Source organism: Pyxicephalus adspersus, chromosome 4, assembly GCF_032062135.1.
Source record: "Pyxicephalus adspersus chromosome 4, UCB_Pads_2.0, whole genome shotgun sequence".
Taxonomy (NCBI): domain Eukaryota; kingdom Metazoa; phylum Chordata; class Amphibia; order Anura; family Pyxicephalidae; genus Pyxicephalus; species Pyxicephalus adspersus.
Window position 1 is genome coordinate 89,462,321 of NC_092861.1, and position 15,463 is coordinate 89,477,783.

Here is a 15,463-nt window from a genome sequence, read left to right on the forward strand (position 1 = left end):
AGATTTTGTTGTCATCTGCAATGTTCCACTCCACCCTTTGGCTCTGTACTTCTGGTTATATGTTAAATATCCTTAGGCTTATTGGTCTGGCAGATGAAGTTTTGCTACTTTGCCACTCAAAAGTATGCAGGCAGCTAGACTCACATGCTGAAAATTAAATCCGTATTATAAAATTATGTGAGACTATTCAGAGTTTGTTTTGAGATTATGTGCACTCAACACCAACACAAAGATTATTATTATTATTATCATTAAACAGGATTTATATAGTGCCAACATATTACATAGCGCTGTACATTAAATATAATAAATAAAGATACAAAATAGAATACAGAAGAGATAAAGAATACAGACTGTCGACAGTTTTGATTAGCAAATTTTATTAATTTTCTGCATTGTGCTTTTTTTAGTGGTGTATACACTGTACAATGGCCTAAGTACCGCTATTTATCCACTTCTTTTAAGCCCACTCTCCTCCCCTCTGTGATCATTCCCCTTCTGCCATTTATTGATGATCTCCTCTGTCAATGTGTGCTTCTGAATCCATGCCTTCACTGGGGCCAGAATTGTCCAATATGCCATCCATTTACTGTCTTATTCAACTTCGAGTGACTTGTCTGTGAGAATTTTCAGTGCTGCAGGTGTAACTGTTGCTCCAAAACAGTTCCTAAAATGTGGTGTTGCTAATGATTTGAAAAAAAAATTCCTAGTGATTTCTCACCAAAAGGAAACATTGTAATCTTTAAAAAAACACATTGATTGAATTTCTGAATCTGAACCAAATTTCGGGACTGATCCAACTGGATTCCTACTCTTTCTTTTTAAGGTTGCAGGTGTAGTTTGTTATGAAATATTAAGTATGAGACATACAAGTTAAATCTAAGTTAGAGCTTTAAGGCTTTCATTTTAAAGATTCCTTATAGGCAATGGCAAAACTATTGATAAATAGGCCAATAGTGCAAACGTCATTCCTCCCCCTGGTTGTGTGCTGTTTGCTGGGTGGGCTCAGCCTTGCCGTTCCACTTCTCTATTTCGTTTCCTTCTCTGTTCCTTCTTGTAATATGGTGGTATGCAGTCATTCTCGCTCTTCCACTTTTACATGGGGGCTCCTTCTCTCCCTTGGCCCCGTGCCGCATGTTGTGTAGTCTTATATTCATGTCCACTTTCTTCTCTAGTTATTCTACTTCACTTCCACCTGTTCTCACCTGTTTAGTTATCTTCTTCATTCTAAACTCAGCTTACCTCTATGATCATAATCTTTTTGTTCCACCAATGCTAGCTTTGCTGTCTGATTATTCCTAGGCGATCGAGAATTAGGGGGCAGTGCTGCATCTCTTTTTTTTTAAAAAGGGTGTTGCACTTAAAAAAACACAAAGAAACAATATTTGTTCTTTAAATAAAAGGGTTGTCTACCATTTTATGTAAAGTGAAAATTCTGAGTTTAGGTAAGCTTTAATTCTACTTGTACCCCCTTAATTTGGCTATTCTTCTTCCATTCAATCCATGCCAACAGTCTACATTTTTTTATCAATCCATGTCAGTGTTCTCTCTGGTCATTCTCTTCTTTTTCTGTCCATGTATGCTTTCCTTCCATCATTTTCCTATACAAGTAGTCCACGAGTTAAGGACATCCGACATACAGACAACTCCTAAATATGAACCGGGGCTTCCCTGCTCATTCGTGTGCAGGACAGAGGCTGAATGGGGGGAAGGGGAGCAGTTCACATGACTTGCAGAAGAAATATTTTGCTAAACACAGCTGAGACTGAGCTCTGCAACTTCTTGTAACTCTTTAATGACCAAGACAACACACTGCCTAAAAATATGTTGAGACAAACATCTGTCCTAATTGCATTTATTAAAATATTGTATCTGTTCCAACTTACATACAAATTCAACTTAAGAACAAACCTATAGTTCCTATCTTGTATAGAACCCGGGGACTCCCTGCACTTACACATAAGAACAATCTATATTTGATCATTGTGTACCACTTTTATGCTTGACATTTCAATTACATAGCATTTAGGTATTCAAAACAAGCTATACATATTATATTACACAACAACTAAATGACTACCCAACAGAAAATGCACCCACTCCCAAAATGATTCTGTTCATACACAGACACATATTTGTTAATGACTATACATTTATACGGTACACACAATTAAAACTTTTAAGGACATGACATATCTTTTACCTAAATGAGCAATTGTCAAGTTTGCCCACTAAAAATAATAAAAATGTTTGAAAATAGACAAACAGTAACTGCATTTATAAAACATATAAAACATATTACAGTATAGGTACAATTAATGAGTGTATTATCTTTGCCATTTTACCTTTAGTTTTTTTTTTTTTTTTTTTTTTTGTTGCACGCATATGTATTCATAAAAAGCAAATTCATTGCTACTTCCCAGCTATTGTATATCAGTTTGACAGCACGTATTGTTGTAGTGCTATTAGATTTTCTCCAAGTTTGTACATCTCAAGATTATCTCCATGGTGCTAAGAGTAAAGTAACAAAACTTGTATCTCAATGCGGTCATTCAGTTTAGCAGATACATGGTATCAGCAGAAAAGTTTTCAAATTATGAAAAAAAATCAGGCAGTTTCAGAAAAGCAGCACCTGGATGTTATAAAAGATTTGATTTATTATCAGTTGCTGATTACTTTATGGCAATATGGTTCCCCATTCTTCATCTGGAGGCATGGATGTCACTAGTAATGACCCTGACATGCACTGCACAGCAATTCACTAAGTAAACATCCTATGTGCGTAATTAAAGAGATATCGAGGGTTTGGGAATAAGTGTGTCTTGTCTTTCCCCCAGCAAAACAACTTGGAAAAATTGGCCCGAATTTATTTAGTGATAATAAGATTAATACTTCAGTCATATTGGGGAAAACCTGTTAGAGAAGGAAATGACTGTAGTGATATTTTTAATATATAAATCTGTGTCTAGTAAATAAATTAGCTTTAGTTGTAAATCTCACTACATGAACATTTTTCCAATGTTTTTCTTCTAAGTACATACACTAAAGTAAATATACACAGATTTAAAATGATGATATGCGAAGGGTAGTGATGATTTGCAAAGGGCAATATAGTCACTAATCTACTTCCACCTTTTATCATGATAAATAAAAGATAAAATGATAGATTGATAGATGATCATTGGGTGATTACTGTACTATATTTTCCCTTTAGGAAGTTAAAATGAAAGGCAAATGTTGACTTTTCCTGTAAAAGTAAAGCCCGAATCCATTTCCTAAGCTTCTATGTTGATTCTGTGATGGGTGGTGATAATGACAAGAAAAAAATAAAAGCGTACCTATACTCAGAATTTTCACTTTACATAAAAGGGTAGAGAACCCCTTATGTAGGGTAAAAATTCAGTATTTTGTTGAAAAAAAAGGGTGCAGCACAACTTCTAATTCTTGGCCACCTAGGCGGTCGAGAATGATGGAAGTGCAAAGCCTCCCAGGATACCTAAATCAGGTAGCCCAGGAGGCCCTTGGGCGCTCCTTCTATGCATGCCCGAGCATCTCGGGCATGCGCAGAAGGAGCCTTCTTGATAATAGAGATGCACGGTGAGATTGGCAAATGTATTTTTCATCCTACGTCACCCGATCTCATGCCTGGGTCGGGTGATGTAGGGTGAAGAACCCGGGAGAGAAGATGAAGAAGGCGGCACCTGGAGAGCCGGCTCTGGGACGGATATTGGAAGGATGCAGTACCAGATGCCGGACACCCCAGGAGTGATCGGACTGCCCTGCGGGATTGAAGGTAAGTGTGTTTTTGTTTTTTTCACTTTTGAGTATAGTTCCTCTTTAAGTAGAAGACCATGAGAAACCTGTGAAAATGATCTGATCAAATCAACCATTCTTCAAGCCACTGACCATATATTTTTGTGGTTCAGTGAAAACGCTAGCTTCAACTGCACAGAACCCTGTACACTCAAAGTTTAATCATTTAGCTACTAAAATACCTCTAGTGTTAGTTTAGCTTACTTGTACAATGGCTAATAAAAACTATAAGTTAGTGGACTTTTCTGACATTAAACCAGGTGGCAGAACTTTCAATCGATATGAAGAGATACCTAGCTAGAGTTATATGCAAATATCTATCCAAAGTAATCTTACAGATATTCAGATAGTAATATAAAAAGAAAAACGTCTCAGTTCAAGCTCCAACATATCTCTAAAAGGGATGTAATAAAAGTAGTTCAAGGTAGCAGGGATATGACATTCCCACACTCTCCAGACAATGTTCAGAAATGTTTTTTTTAGTTTTTTACCCTGCACATATAAACCCACCATGATACAGAAGGTGTGGAAAATAAGTCATTTTAGCATTTCTCACATTTATCTGTGTTCGTTTGAGCTTTTTCATCACATGCTACTAAAGCTCGTGGTAGATGTTGGAGCACCAAGTAAGAACTGACCACAACTTTTTCCTGTGATGCCTGCAGAAACATCCAAGCACCTTGATATTCATCTAGTTGAAAGGAAACCACTGACCCCCTAATTCAGGGACAATTACCATCACCTAGAAAAAAACATCAACACGCTTATCTGCTCCATTCTACAGTAAATGCCCTAAAAACATTACAATTCATTTTTTTGAATGGTTATGATTTATGACTATTAATGCCTTGAAGCAAAACTTTACTTTTCCAATACTGTTATTTAGCATAAATAGATTCTACTTGCTTTCCTTATATCATCCTGTCATGTCCACCTCTTGACTGTACCAAATTGCTGTGCCCAACGTTTACACAGGATATGCAAGCTTTGTACTGTAGGCAAAGCATTACAGGGAGAAATGTTGGCTGCCTTATCTTCAGAAATGGTAGTTGCCGGGTATCTAGCAAATTCAGAAGTATGGCATGATCTTCTAAATACTTGTTTACGTAAATTGCATTAAAAAGTGTACATTTTACATACAGACCTCCCAGCAATGTACTATCTGATCAATACACCTGTAGAAAAAGTTAGAAAATGTTGCTCTTATACACACAACTTCCATCCATAGTACAGTCTTTTTAAGCAAGATCCTAAGAATGCTGAGTATCCCAATGTCATGTGAAAATGATCCAAGCATTATGCAGGAGAGTCTTCTTGCAAGATTTGACAGACGTTGACGATCACTGCCAAGCATCCCCTTTACATGTTATTGTAAACTTAAACCCTAGTACTCAATGAACATGGGGGAAAGCTGTTTATGTTAATATTACAATAGCTGTATCAATAAAACATAACTTTCAACCATGATTCACACATAGCAATTAACCGTCATTTTACATAAATGATTCATTTTAAATTGGATATCCTACATGCACACAAGCTGCCACATGGCGTACAATTGATATAGAAAACTGTCAGTTGAATGTATTGCATTTATATTGTTATTAAAAGCCATCAACTGTGTTTTTAATTCGCTTTTCCTTGACATATGAATAAAGCTCGGGGGCATCCTATTACATCACACAAACCAGCTCTGCAACTTTCTGAGTAATTGCTAGCTAAATGAATGCTGTGCTTCTATAATCCCAAGGCAAAGAATATTAATAACATTGTATGATTACTGCATTCACCTTAACAAAGTAAAACTCGCACCTAAATACCTAGCAATGTATGGACTGCAGAGAAGGAGCTGGTAAAAGCTTAAAATAAAACTTGACAATCACTTCTATTAGTGCTCCTGACTTCCTGGGAGCCGATAATATGTTTATTATGAAAGAAGAATATAAGTATAGCGGTTTAGTGTTTGTTTTTGAATAATAATTACAGAATAGTCCGTAAACTGTAATCATGTGGAATGTAATGTAAAGGCATGACTAGGCATTTGCATTTAATTTGCAATCAGTTTATGATGATTAACTGACAACTGTACCCTTAGGGCCCATTGACACTATTTTATAGTGGTTACATACATTGCTTCTAGAACAGAAGCCGCTAACCTTTCAGACCTCACAGACCACTAAATTCATAATTTTAAATCCCGCAGACCAATAAAATGATTTTATTTAATAAGATAAATACATTTGTAAAATAATGATTTTCCTAATGGTTCCTGATGAGGACTGTGGAGGCTCTGATTCATTGATCAGCTCACGGTTAAGTGAAGTATTACTATTGTTACTATTATCATTAGTTGCATTATCTTTGGTATTACTAAAGTTTGCTTTTTCTCACTCATTATGGGTTTATTTCATTCCAATCTAAGACCAAACAAGAAATGATAGTTATCAAAAGTCAAGTAAAAGTCAGTAAATATAACAGTTAAAGAAAATACACAGTTAAGGTCATACTTACCTTAAAAGAGCATCTGAGAAATAAATAAAATAAAACAATCGGATGAGAATCGGTATTCGCGGAGCAAGGCGACTGTTGTAATGGAAACAATACGGCTCGGCAACGGTCTCCTCATACAGACCACTTCCATCACGCTGCGCCTCCATTGTTTTACGTATCTAGTACAGTTTGTGAATTTAGTGCAATATAAAAGCAAAAATTGTCATTCGGAATATAATATATTAGAATAATTTTTTTGTTTTAATAATTTTAAGACCTAAAAAATGCAAATAATGTCTGTGGATCACCAAAATCTTCTCGCAGACCACTGGTTGGCGACCACTGATCGAGTTATAACACTTGCATTGTATATCATATGATCCATCAATGCAATGAGGCATACTACAGTAAAAAAAATTGCATGTCTGTTTTCTTTTGGCTTAAAGTGTGTTAGGGCAGCCCTTTCTATTAAAATGTGTGTAAGCCTATCTTATAGTGTAGGTTGGAGCTTAGACCTTAGTGAAGGTTGGCCTACACTTATACACCTTGACAAAACATAAATCCAATCACTAAAATCTCACATAAACTTTGACATATTCATGTCATTTGACCTGTTGGGTATTGTCAATTTAATTGTTACTATCAGGTTGCTGGTCAAGAGCAATCGCATGCACCCCAACACTGGAGTGAGTACATACAATCAGGAGATCCAGTAATGCAAAAGAGGATGAAAAAAAAAAACATTTATAAATAATATATAAAAAAAGTTATTAAATAATGTTATTAATAATAATAATAATATTAATAATAATATCCAGTGTACTGTTCAAACTAATTGTCAACAATTTAAAATTCCATCTACTTTAATCCTTAAATTACACCTGTCATGAAAAAAACATGGAGGTTGACAATAATAATAATAATAATAATATAAGTCACTAACTTAGAACAAGTGAACCCACATGGTGGCTTGCAGTGCACAGGGAAAAATGAGACAGGTACATTTTTTGTCCTCCAGCAAACCTGGAATGGATCTCACAGGATTCAAAACATTTCCTAGCAAAAAGCAAATTACTTTGAAGAAATCCATTCCAGGTTTGCTGAATCGCCCAGCTTTACTGATGAAAGTGTATTCTCTCCAGCCTTGAAGAGCTTTAATAAATGAGGCTCATATTGTAAGGTTGTCTTCAAGAATTCCCAATCGTTCTTCGTCAAATTTTCTCAAATGTTTTAAACTTGCTTAGTTCTCCTACCTTTTAGTTAGGGATGGACAGGCAAGGTTTGCAAATTGAATTTTGCAACGTCTTATTTTCACCATTTTGCAAATTTACACTTTTGACCTGTTGTAAATTGCAAAGCCCCTGAATGTGGTATCATCACCAAAATTGCTAGGGATTAAGAGGTGGCCTGTATGTTTGCAGACAATTCAATTTTTCCATTTTGTTCGCCCCTACCTAGAATCAGGGTGTATACCGTGTTACATAATCAGGCATTTGGCTGTGTACAAACCTTATCAAGCTGTAGTCACTTCAAGTTGGCCATGCTGACTTTACAGGGAGATCCTATAAGGTAATGTTCTCACCTTGCAAATTCATTGGATATGACTTTTGAAGAATGATTTTGCTGGGAAGACAGGCTAAAAGAGGTATGCTGCTACTTCTTTCCTCACAAGGGCTACAAAACATTACATTTGTTTTTAAAGGAAGTGTAACAGTTTGTGGAACCCCTTCCAGTAGACTTTTTTTCATTAAAATGGTCTTGGTAATGATGACTTACAGCAAGCTACAAAGAAGGAAAGCCTTCAGGTCCATTCTAGAGATATTCAATGTCTGGTTTCCTAGCTGGGTCATGCATCTACTATACTGGCCAGGAACACTGCAAATGAATTATTTCCAGTGACTGGGTCCATACTAATGAACATCACAGCTATCCAGAGATGTAGCAACCTCCATTGGAATAAAAACAAGCAGAACCCCCATGTGCTGTAAACATAGGGCATGATAAGGACAATTTGTAAAAAAAATTGTATGGTGCTTGGCAATAGCGATCTCTAAAAAGGGAATTTACTTTTGCTGGGGACTGTAAAGAACAGCTTTGTTAAAAGTGTCCTTAAAGCTAAGGCATTTCAGACTAATGTGTAATGAATTGTATGGTATTAAACTATTTCACTATTTGTTATTAATATTGTTTTAAAATTATTATGACTCTAAATACAACTGTCATTTTTTATTGTGTAAATGAGATGATCTCATGGGTAGTGGTAAAAAAAATGAACAGCTCTTGGAGCTAAAGAATAATGGGGCTTACACAAAGCATTAGGAGTTCTGAGCTGTTCATCTGCAAAATTAAGGATGTTAATTAACACTCCCTCCACAGGGAACTTTCTGGGAAGACTTCGGTCTGCAGTGTGAAATAGTTAAAGTTTTGTCAGCATTACACGTTGCTGAAGTCTTCTGCAGTACATCATGATGGAGCTTTATAACAGCCAAGAGCTTGCTAACAGATTCAGTAAATAGATAAAACAATATGGTACAATATTCTTGTACTTATTACACCCAAAGACAACAATTTATCAAAGTTCCCCTAACTAATGTTATATACATTTTTTACATGTTATATATATTTGTGTTGTGCTAGGATACCTAGTGTTAGACTTCTTGTTAAACAGGTGTAACTTAACTACAGATTCAGCCTTCACTATACTGGATAAGCCAGTATTAGAGAGGAAAGAAATGTAATAGTCTAAATGGGACGGTGTCAGTCAACATTGCTTGGAAGAGTGCTGACAAACAAGGCTGCACCTGTATGGTGGCAAAGTCACAGAGATTTTGTCCAGATAGTCCCTTGAGTGCTTTGTTCAACCAGCTGTCACAGTGCTTTGGATACAGGTGGAAGAATGGACTTTGCCATCTATAAAAGAAGAGTGTAATAGCAGAAACCAGCTTCCTCTTTAACTCCCCGGGGATAAGTGTTATTGTATTGCTGTATACTAAGATTGCATGAGTGGCAGCTTAATGAGTAGTATATATGATCCTGGATTATCCGTGCACATGTGATACCTATAGCTATTTATTAAAAAAAAAAAGGTGTGAAGAAGAGAATTTAGTTCTCCACATTTTTTGTCCTGCACTTTCAGAAACATGTTGCTGTTTTTTAACCTCATACTTATATAGGTGGAAAGAGATTTTCTTTCCTGGTGACCAAGCCTATATAAGAGGAGAATAGATGTACTGTAATTTCCCTAAAATGCCAACTTTTTTCAAACTTTGAAATCCATGGAACTTAATTCATGGATTGCCCCTTGGTACTTAAAAGTGGCAAAATGCAGTTATAGACTGAAGTTGCATCAGTTTATCTCCAAGTAGCTAAATTAAACAAAACATCAGGCTGATCACCAAGTATATAAATATGATCAACATGGAGCATGTGAAAAGTGGCAATAATAATAAAAGTGGAGATCATGCTAAAAAAGTACTAACCTTTTTATATGATTGTTGCTCATATAAAAACAAGGCAAACATAACAGTGGAGTTATTGGAATATCAATATTGCCAATTCATAAATAGCAGAAATATATGCATTGTAGTTTAAATACAAATAACAATACCTTTATTACCTACCTAAAAGAATGTATGCCTTTTCAATTGAAAACAATGTTTTCAGATAATTTATGTATAATTTATTTATGTAAAAATAATATAGACTGTCTGAAAACTAGTGAATTGCAATCATTTGTGCTTTTACATTTGTCAACTGTCCAGTAAGGTTCACTAAGGAACCCTGTATACAAGGGAAGTCTTCAACTTATGGTGCAGTCAATGTGTTGAATATAATTATTAAAGCATTAAAAAAAAAAATTATTCTTCTGCATGTATAATTCATTTTTTCTGATTCAAAATCTGTAAGAGATTGCAGATCTTATAAACTAATGCACTGATATGATTTAAAATCGATTTCAACAGTTACACATTACAAAAAAACAAGGCAACAGGTATGTTAAATAAAATAAATTTATATGCTACCAAACCTGTCTCACTTAGGTTATACCTGTCCGATCAGATATTAAAGAATTCTATCAAATCTATCCTTTCAGGAAGAAAAATATTTGCTTCGAGGGACATCGTTAAAAAAAGTCAAAGGTCAGGACTATGCAACATATAAATTCAACAGATTACAGCATACATATGTAAATTACATCTAGGAAAAATGTAAACATATGGTAAATATAAAAATTTGGAGTTAGGAGACTTTTTTGACAAACTGAAATAGAATTAGTTGGCAGCAAGCTGCTGAATAATACAGGTCTGCATCGGCTTTATGTGTAGTGCTTTGCTGAATTTTGTGAGAGGTATTTGTATCTACGTAGGTGAATGACAACAAATCCTCGAGAAAACAAGAGTCAATGGCCAGACGTTTAAAGTGGACATCCGGTCTAAATAGGAGTATAAGAAATCTTTATTTTTTATCTTTTATTTTTTTTTATTTTATTTTTCCAATGAGGAATCCAATTCCAACAATATATAGTGCCAAGAGTAATGCAAGCTCCATCAAGGTCCACTGGGCCCTTTTTCTAACATTCAGTTTAAGCCCTGGAAAAGGTGTAGATCTGCTACATATTCTTTAGAGAGAACTCACAACCATATATTGCTCATGTGTGATACATTTTTTAAATCTTCCATGAAAAGATAAAGAAACACTATATGTTGGCAATGGGAGTCTCTGTCCCTCTACATTTGACACAACCTTTATTCCGGACCAGATTTCCAACCCCTCCATTTTCTCTGTGACGTTACCTGTCCTGTTCTGTTTTACATCATGTACAGGTAGCCCCCGGCTAAGGACATCTGACATACGGACGACTCCTAGATATCAACGGGGCTTCCCTGCTCCCTCGTGTGCAGGGTGGAGCGCTTAGAGGGGGGCAGTTTGCATGACTTTCAGAAGAAATCTTTTGCTAAACACAACCAAGGCTGAGTTTTTCTACAAGGTCTTGTAACTCTTTAATGACCAAGACAAACTCTGCAGTTGTTTCCTTTTGCATATCAAAGCACAGCTTACTCCAGAAGTTAATGAATGTCTAGGCTCCATAAAGTTTTTTTTTGCTTTGTTTGTGATTAACTTACAGTGAGGATTTCATATAGTAACTGACACTACGCTGCCTAATAATAAGTTGAGACAAACATTTGTCCTAATTGTGTTTATTAAAATAATGTACCTGTTCTGACTTACATAAAAACTCTACTTAAGAACAAACCTACAGTCCCCATCTCGTATGAAACCCGGGGACTACCTGTATAAGCGGCCTGATGGGTTGTCTACAGCAATCAGGGCCTCTATATCAGCTTTGGTGGGTTAAGCCTGTACTAATGCCTATATTGCAGTGACTTCAGAGATTCTCTAAGGGCTTGCTGAGATACTCATGGAAAAATAGGGGTAGGAAGAATCGGGTTCATCTTTGACTCATCAGGAGGGGTTGAATCAGAAAAAGGGGAAAGAGAAGGCAAGGCAGCTGGCCTAATCCACACACCCTGCATTTTTATATGGCCTGTGGATTCATGTCACTGGGATCCCAATCATCTTGAAGAACCATGGACTAGCCCTTTTCCCAGACAGGTAATGTTCATAAAAGCGACTGCAGCTTCGTCTCTTGTGAGTCCCAAGGAATAAGATGCACTCTGTCTTGAGATTGCTGGTGCCGGGACCATGTTGTTTCAGCGTACATCTGGTGCTTACAACTTTGTGTTTTTAAAATAACTCCTGAGAATAAATGACTTATTGGGCCCGATTCATTAAAGCTCTCTAAGACTAGAAAAGATAGACAATTTTCTAAAATTCAACAGTCATCAGATACAGATTTTTGCTCATAATATCAGCCCAACAGCCATAATGAAACACAAAATATGAATATAAAATTAACTTTCCATATAAAATAGATTTACCTTACCAGGAATTATGCTAACAGAGCCAATTTGCATGTGTTTACAAGATGCATTCATTTATTTTATTTTTTACATCATATGCAGATAAATCTCTCTTAACCAGTGTAAATACAATGAAACAGTGATGTTACTTTGTATCTCTAAATCATGCTACCTAAGGCTAGGACTAGCGGTGAAGGTTACTACTTGCTTGCACCACTTAATGGCTGCAGTGGGGGAAAGGCTTCATGTAGTGTCTACCCGCAATAGCTTAATAGGGGATAAATAGATTTTACTATCAAATCTGCAAATGCTGTTATTTTAACAATAGGTGCTGTGGTGTGGGTTGGCAGGCACAAGCCTTTTAGGAGTACATGGCAGGCTTAAAGAGGAAATAAACCCAAAAACGACCCAAAACAAAAAAAAAATACACTTACCTTCAATCCCGCAGAGCAGTCGATCAGTCCAAAGGTTTCTTCCATCAGGTCCCGCGTCATCCCGGTATCCGTCTTTGGGCTGGCCTGCTGGGTGTCACCATCTTCTCTCTATTATTCTGGGTCATCTTCTTACATCACCCAGCGCAGGCACAAGATCCGGTGATGTAGATGGTAAAAACCTTGCCAATCTCACTGCGCATGCGTGGGATCGGCAATTTCTTTCCCTTTTGGCATGCGCAGAAGAAGCAGCCAAGAGTCTCCCAGGATATTTTCAGAAATTTCAAGAATGATTTATTGTCAAATATCCGTAGCAGCTGAATTTTTATTTTACTTTAATACGGACAATAAAATGTCACAAGAGGAATACCAAAGAGTCCTATAAACATAGAAATCCAAAAAGTGATCACACTGTGTGTGAAATCCTACAAATGTAGTAAAAAAAAAAAACTTTTAATAAAACTAAATACATTTTTATTTGAAAATGGTTACATAAACCAGGTATGTTTACAATGCATAAAGATATTTAATAAAATTTATATAGGTGGTTTCATATTTATCATTTAAACCTGATGACTAGAAAACTTTGACAATATTTTTATAATAGTAAGTTGATGACTAGTGTTTCTACACAACTATATCATAACTGTCTGTCGCAAGCAAATTGGGTGTTTCAGTTTGTTAGACCTGTCATAATAAATTAATTACAGGATGTTGCTGAAATGGCAGCAGCATCTTGCACAGTTTAATATAGCTCAGTTTCCCCACTTCTATATATTTGTGGTTAGATAAATCCTCAGAAAATTTACAGCTGCTAGCTACTAGTTCATATACACACTGTCTGTGACATTGCCATAATCTACATAGATGCTACTGATACTCTTTTTTCGGGAGGAAATGTCTATACTGATATAGATGTGCTACTTTTAATTGCTGGTCAAGAAATAACCCACACTTTGTTAGTATATAACAATACATAACAGATAAAATTCTAGTTTTATAACTAAAAATGATTGCCTAATACAATATGAAAGTAAACTGCAAATATAGGTACACTACATGCTCTTAACTTTTTTGGGGCGACGTACAATGTGAACCAAATCCTAAATTCGATGATCTTTTACAGACCACCAGTTGGGATAGCGGTTTACTTTACTAGCTACAGTTGAACTAAAATTCCACTCAAAAATTTTGCAATCGGACAGGTTTATTATTGCAGAAGAGACAGGCGATGTCCCGTCTGCAATAAAACACACTTACCTGCCTGATCACTGCCTTCTTTTAAGAAAACGATGAGCTGTGCAAGTGCAGCTATGCTTATGATGTGCCAAGTATCATGGTATCCCCTAGGACTGCACACAGGAGTTATGTTATCCTGGCCCAATCAAGATGGCTCAAGATCCAGAAACAGAAAGAGAAGAAGAACATGGTGGCACCTGCAACAGAACAGAGACAGCTAAGTGTATTTAAAAAGTTACAATCAGGTGAGGTTGTTTTATTGTAGAAGGGACATCTGAAACCTATCGAGTAGGAACTCCATCTATAAGCCTTGGAAAGTTTTAGGCACCTAATTATTATATAATTGGTAAATATGGTATATTTCAAGTACTATAAAAGTATTATGGATGCTCTTTTAAGAGTGTTGCATATTGTTTATTCCTGATGAAGTGGTATACGTTTGTGTACATAACTATGAAACGCGTCTGCTGGTTGATGCATAGTTACATCCAATGAGGCTTCCAATGATTATGTTAGCTATATAGAAAGAGACAATGTTAACACTACCATTTTGAGTATTTATTTGTAGATTGTTAAATAAAGGCTAATTATGTTTTATACTACAAATTTTGTGTGCACCAATACATATGTTTTTTAAGCACCTTTAAAGACCCATCTAACCCTATTCTAGATTTGTACCCTTATGCCTCTTTCAGACACCATTTTTTATGTTGGGGGAAATTTTAGCAATTATTCACAATTATCTACGGTGTTTAATCAATTATTTTTCTTAGATCTGTCTTATCAAATAGTTCATTAGCATAAAATTGTTCTGTAAAAAGATCTATATAGCCAAGAACAGGCAATAATCATCTTATGTATGTGGACATTTGAAAACTGCTCCTAATAATAAGTAGAAAATGCCTTCTATTTAGGTAAGACTTCCTCACCCTTGTTTGCTGCTTTCACTAGGTAACCAAGGAACAATAGTTTGTAAGCTAAACTTGTGAGTTTCCAGAAGGGTCAAATGTATTAATTAAACCATGTCACTGAGGCTTGAATTGTTCCACTTGAAATCTTCTCATATTCTGTGATGTAGCTAACAACTAACATAGTGAAATCTAGAATTTCCTAACATCTCTTGCTTTGTTTACATACATCATGAATAATCTGATTATGCTGCCTTTATTGTTTTTAAACACTTCAAATCCATCATGTGAAGCAAAAGTATGAAAATGGAAAAATCTTAAAGATAGTACATAAGGATGTTTGGTTATTATACATTCAGCATTTGATCACATTCAGAATTGTTTTTTAATAAAGAAAAACTTTCCTGAAAGAAACATGAATGATTCCCCATGAATTCCAATTATGCAAATGTAAGTTTACTGTCTGTTATAATGACCCTCTTTCCTCAATACCTTAAACCACTGGTTGTCCAGGTGTGCTGGTGTTTTTACTGTGACTCTCACTGTCTCACAGGTGACAGAGGAAAGTGTGCTGACCTTATCAACCCTATCATACAACTAATAGTGGAAGCTTCAGGCTGGGTATGTGTAATTCCCTACCTAATCCCATGTGGGGTAACGG